Here is a 6,000-nt window from a genome sequence, read left to right on the forward strand (position 1 = left end):
TCCAGATGGATACAAAAAGGGCAGGGAAGAAAGGAAGCACTAAAGATAGTTCATGACATTGAGAAGACATAAGATTGCAGCTGCTACCTTAGTCAGCAAGATTGAAGTCATGGCCAAGAATTAGAGTCAGCCTCACAGGAGAGGGACCACTTAAAAGAGAGGGGCTGAGCTGCCTGGAAGACAGTGTAGAATCTGGAACTGACTGGTAGAACAGCTAATAGTGACTGGTGAATTCAAAGGAGGCACTAGCAAAGCCCATGGGCCCACCAAGAAGTTAACACCTCCTCCTGGGCCTGAAGCTCCCAAGGAAAGGACAAGGTCAGGACAAGGGAATAAACTTTGGGTCCAAGAATCCAAGAAGGACAGGCCACGTCAGGGGAGATGAGCAAATTGGTGCTGCTCAGCCCTGGGTCACATCCTGGGTCAGAGGAGCCTTCAAAGTCAGCTCTGCTCAGGCAGGGGCATTCCAGATGGGCCCTCCTCACACCTGGGGGCAATGTCCAGCTGAGAAAGTGAAAGGACCACTGCCAGGTCAGGCTGCAGAGCCGCACTCTGCTTTCAGTACAGCCTGGGTAGACATCCTGAGCACATTGGCCTTCTGGATGCTTCCCATGGAGCCCAGTAGTAAACACCCAGAGAAGTCCAGAGGAGGAGGTCAGATTTCTGGGAAGGGTGGGGGAAGGAAGAGCAGAGAATGAGTTGGATGTCAAGCCGCACGCCCACCTGGCCAGGCTGTGTAGGGTCAGTGAGGAAGGCCAAGTATTCCAGGGGCCAGAACAGTGCTTTTTATTACCACCTTCCTCTGTCAGAAGTTCTCTTACATCAGGTTGGGCAAACACTGACCCACCTTCATCCCAAATCATCCCTTGTCGTCTCCTCTGTCCTCACTCTTCTTACCTCTGCTCTCAGCACCCATGGCCGTCCTCGACTGTCCCTCTCCTCGAGGCTCTGCAGTGTCGCAGGTGAGCTCCATGAGGATAAAGACCAAGTCTCACTCACTCACCTCTCATCCCCTGCGCAGTCCCAGCACCAAGACCCTCTCATATGAGGTATTCAAGGCCTGTCCATGCCACCCCACATCCCCCCAGAATGAAAATCAATGCTGTGTACAGGGCAGAATAAGACGAGTGTTTTCCACACAGGTTTAAATTGAGGGGAGTGGGGAGAAAAAAGTAGAGAAAAGGAGGGGGCATGGCGGAAGGACTCAGCTGGAGGAGATGGTCAATTTGCCCAGGGTTCAAGCTTGTGTCTGTCTTCATATCAAATCCTTTCACATCTGCGAACACTCAATGACTTCTTTTGTAACACAGAGTAAAATGGCATTTCACCAAGTATAAAAGCTGGAGGACGACCTGGGGCTTTTTCAGACAGTGGGCACATACTGCTTCATGCTCAACTCTTGCAGGCAGACAAGCAACTCTTGTCTCCCCGGACTCATAACAGAGAATTGTCCAGTTTTAGGTTTACTGTGAACGGTTTCCTCCTGGGTCCGTCTTATACCCAGAGCAAGGCTATGCCTTCTTTTCATGCCTTACCCCCTCAAACACATACATGAACATGTATGTGTGTATCCACATACAAGTGTGTACACGCACACGCAAGGCTGGATACACGATTACCAGGCAATAAAGAAAGGTTGATTGATTGATTATCAAACACCATCACCCACACGTCGGGCCCTGTGAGATAACAGAATGATGTCAGCTTGAATTTATAATCCCAATGTTCTTTTTCAAAGCCCAGTTCACTGCCTAGAAAACTGTCAGTGGACTCTGAACACCTCAGGTGACGTGTCCCCACCCCGACCCAGTATACACACACCTCTCAGACCTCCAAGACCCAGGTTAGCCAGACTGACACTACATCTCAGGAAGACACAGCAGGCAAGAAGAGACTCAGTGTCCCTATCCCCAGCCTTTCTCAGCAGGATAAACTGTTACCCAGCTAGTGTGACCTTTCTCCTGAATGTTCAGTTTCACTGCCAAGCTTGCCCTGGTACCCCAGTGTAGGAAAGGTTGAAAAACTTGGTCTTGAGCTCCAGGGCCTTTAGCACATGGAACACATGTGTGTTTGAGAGACAGAGAGGGCTGGAAGGAGTGGCCGTGGTCTGTACGCTCTTAGGGAAATCTGGAGGCGTGCCCAGATAGGGCACCCATCTCCCAGCTCTTAGTCAGCTCCGGCTGTTATAACAAAGTACCAGAAAGAAGGGGGCTTAAACACAGAAATGTATTTCTCACAGTTCTGGAGGCTAGAAGTCCAAGATGAGGTTGCCAGCCAGCATGGTGGGGTTCTCAGTGAGGGCCCTCTTCTGGAAGCAGATAGTTGTTTTCTCGTATCCTCACAAGGCAGAGAGGGTGAGAGAGGAAGAAAGCTCTCTGGTGACTTTTATGAGGGCACTAATCCCGTTGGTAAGCGCCCCACCCTCATGACCTCATATAATTCAAATCATCTTCCAAAAGCCACATCTCCTAATACTGTTACATTGTGGGGTAGCATTTCAACATACGTTCTGGGGGGACCCAAACATTCAGTCCATAACTGGAGTGAAGCAGCGGCTCCTGAGACCCTGGATTCTCTGTGCAAGCACCTGGCCAGGGAAAGCCCTAGATTTCATTCCCAGGCTGGCACTCCTCATAGGCTATGAGGATTAGAAGTCCTCAGAGATCATCCCTGTGTGAAATCATTTCTCATCACCTCCAGGGAGGCAGGCCTCCATCTCAGCAGCAATTAGGAACTCATTCTTCCTCCTCGTCAGCCACAGTCTGCTCCTTGTCCCCAATCTGGGGACAAAGCTGACCCATCTTCCACATGACACACCTCTAAAATCTCTCCATAGAACATGGCGTTAGACAGTTTTGACCTGATTCCCCTGTGTGTGGGCCTTCCAGGCAGCATATGAAACTCAGAGCTTTAAAGTTGGGAGAGTTACTTCATTTCTGTGCCTCAGTTTCCACATATATAAAATAGGGATATGTACAATGAGCTGGAACCTAGCTCCTAGGATTGATAAGGAGACTGCATGAGATGACACACAGGAAGCCCATACATAGCACAAGACAGGGCATGTCGTAAGGACCCAATACACGCCAGCTGCCATTATCCCATATGTATGTTTGGACAACAATTTTTATTGGAATCGTATCATAAATTATTTTTCAAGTTGGTTTTTTTTCCTACTCATGTAGTATATATTTCCCTGTATCATTAAATATTCTTCAGAGCATTTTTAATGGCTGTCATATTTCATCTCAGGAGTGATTGTCATTTATTTAATCACTCTCAGAGCAATTTCTTCTGTAAACTTCTTTTGTTAACCCAGGCTCCCAGCTCAGAGCCACCAGGGTCGAGGGGTAGGGGCTCTTTCAGAGCTACTGACCCTCCTGCCCCCACCCTCCCGGCATCCATTACCCTTAGCCTGCCCTGCCTCCCTCCTTCCTCAGCTGGAATCAATCGCCCTCCCTTCCGGCCCATTCCTCCTGCCCCATATCATCAATCAACCAACAAGCCACCAGTGTGCCCAGCCCAGTGCCAGCAGCACAAGGGGCGCCTGGGAGAAGAGGAATGGACCCGCCTTCCAGCACCCTGTTTTCTGTCTGGGAAGGTGAACTGCACGCAGTGAGAACTGGGGACGTGGTGCGCCGAGAGATGAGAGACGGAGTTCTCAGAAAAGCAGAGGCGGGAACTGCTGTTCCCTGGGAGCATGGGGAACAGGGACGGGAGGACACTCTAAGGGGTGTGTCAGCCAGAGCAAGGTACATCACGACTGGCTGGGCACAGGGAGTCCGGGAGGGCGTGGGATGGGACTGTTTAGAGTTTTGGCAGGAGCACAGCTCTGAGCCCTTGTGGGGTCATGGTCGGGCTGGGGTCTGAGCTGATGGAGCCCGTCCTCTGCTCCACAGCTTGCCTTGGGCCAGGTTGGGGGCCCCCAGCTCGGAACTGATGCCCCTGGGGGCTAGGGGCAATCATTTCGAAATGAAGGTAATGATCCAATTAGTGGTTATCCATCAAGTTCAGTTATCTTTCCTTGGGCTGCGGAGAGCAGAGAAGCTGAGTAAACACGTGCCTTGGACTGTGACATAAAACCAGACCCCCTCGTGCTGGAAAATGAGTTCAAGATGCGGCTGAGCCTCCTCCCCAGGCCTGCAGGTTAGGGTCTCGGTGGCCCAAAGAGGCAGGGGAGCCATCGAGCTTGCAAAGAGTAGGCTCTCTGAGGCCACAGCTCCTGACCTGGGCTCCTGTCCCTGCTGTGAGCATGGGGAGAGGCCTTGTCAGCTGTGGCTCTGAGAAAGACTGCCACCACCACAGCCAGCGTCTGACCTTCATCCCAACCAGAAGCTTCAGTTTGCTCAGCCTTGGCCGCCCGCCCCCAGCTCTGAGCTTCCCTCCCAGCCCACCCCCTCCTCTCCACATTCACGGTCTAGGCAACACGTGTTCACTCGTGTGTTCTGTCTGAGCCTCCTTATTGCGACGCTAAGTCGTTGAAGACAAAAGCTTTCTGTGTCTTTTCACGAAGGCCACAATGTGTAGTTGCCAGGCACACTGGGCCGTCAGCTAATCCAAGTATCTCGTTTAAAAATGAAACTATGGCCCAGGAATGGGAAGTGATTGAGAGGACACCCTAACTGTGAGAACCCTTACTCACTGAGTGTCCTCTCAGGACTCTTTCACTGAGAGGTAAGCCCATTTACCCTCAGCTTCCCCGGAAAAGGGCACCAGCCATCACTTCCAAAAACCATTCCGAAACCGGCAAGCCATTTGTGCGTCTTCCCCTCACTCGGCCCCCTCGCCCTGAAATTCTGTTAACATCAGGTTACCAATTTCTTTACTCCCTCCTGTTGGTGACCCCAGACCTGCTCAGGTTGTTGGGAGAGAGCCTTAGGGGTTCTTCCCACTCAGAATCTCAGATTGCCATTTGTCCCCAACACCCCCCCCCCAACCCCCACCTGATGTTTATAGCTGCCTCAGGAAATTATTTTGCAGACTACAAACACATTATTTTCCAAGTGTCCATCTGGACACCTGCCCATCCGATCACTGTCCATCCGCCAAGCTCTCCCGAGGAGATAGCACACAAGCCCAGCGTTGAGGTCTGCCCCCTTCCATAATAAGAGTGCGGGAATAAGGCACAGGGCTCCCCAACCTGCAGAAGTTTCCTAGTGGATTCATTCTTCTTCCCCTTGGCCTGGGTGAGTGTTAAATGACCTTAGGCAGCTTTCTGCTCTGGGATACACCGGTCTGCTTTGAAATGGCCCAGCTTTCCTTGTGTGCTCGTCCTACACGGATCTCAGTATGCATGGACCATCTGCATGGGCCATGCTTGGACGTTAACTGCAATATGTTTTAAACAGTCATCCAGTTTCCTTTTCCTGGGGCCTCGTCAGTCTCCTGCCCTCTATTTCCATCTATGGAAATTCTACCCACTGTGGGCTTCAAAGGTAAATCCCAACTCTGCCACTTATATGCTGTGTGATTTATGGTGGGCAAATGATTTAACTCCTCTGCATCTCAGTTTCCTTATCTGGAAGATGAGAAAAATAACAAATATCTCAAAGTATTATTGTGAGGATTGGTAAGCTCTAGGGCAGATGCTATGCCTGTCGTATAGCCGGTCCTCTGCTCCATGGTAGTGGTTATCAGTGTTGTAGTTTTAATAATATTTCAAGTGCTACTTCCTCCATGGGGCTGCTCCTGTTGCTTCATCCAAACATCATTTTAGCCATTGCATTTTGTATTTTTCTTATGGAGCAGCCCTCATGATAATGGTCACTGAGGGAGCTAAGGGGAGAGAGAAGGTAGGAAAATACATTTTTTAAGTAGGAAAAAATGGTTACTCAACAGTAGTTTGATGATTGAATGCTTCATCTCGGGTGGTAACATGATTTGGGAAGGGATTGTTTGAAGCACAGGAGAAAAGTGTTGTGATTAATTAGTGGTGTCTGCTATGAGTGGTGAGCCCTCTGTGACGTATTGCCAATGATGGAATAAACTATAGATGGACAG

This window comes from Rhinolophus sinicus, chromosome 2 (assembly GCF_057876585.1).
Source record: "Rhinolophus sinicus isolate RSI-liver-muscle chromosome 2, RSI-T2T, whole genome shotgun sequence".
Classification (NCBI taxonomy): Eukaryota; Metazoa; Chordata; class Mammalia; order Chiroptera; family Rhinolophidae; genus Rhinolophus; species Rhinolophus sinicus.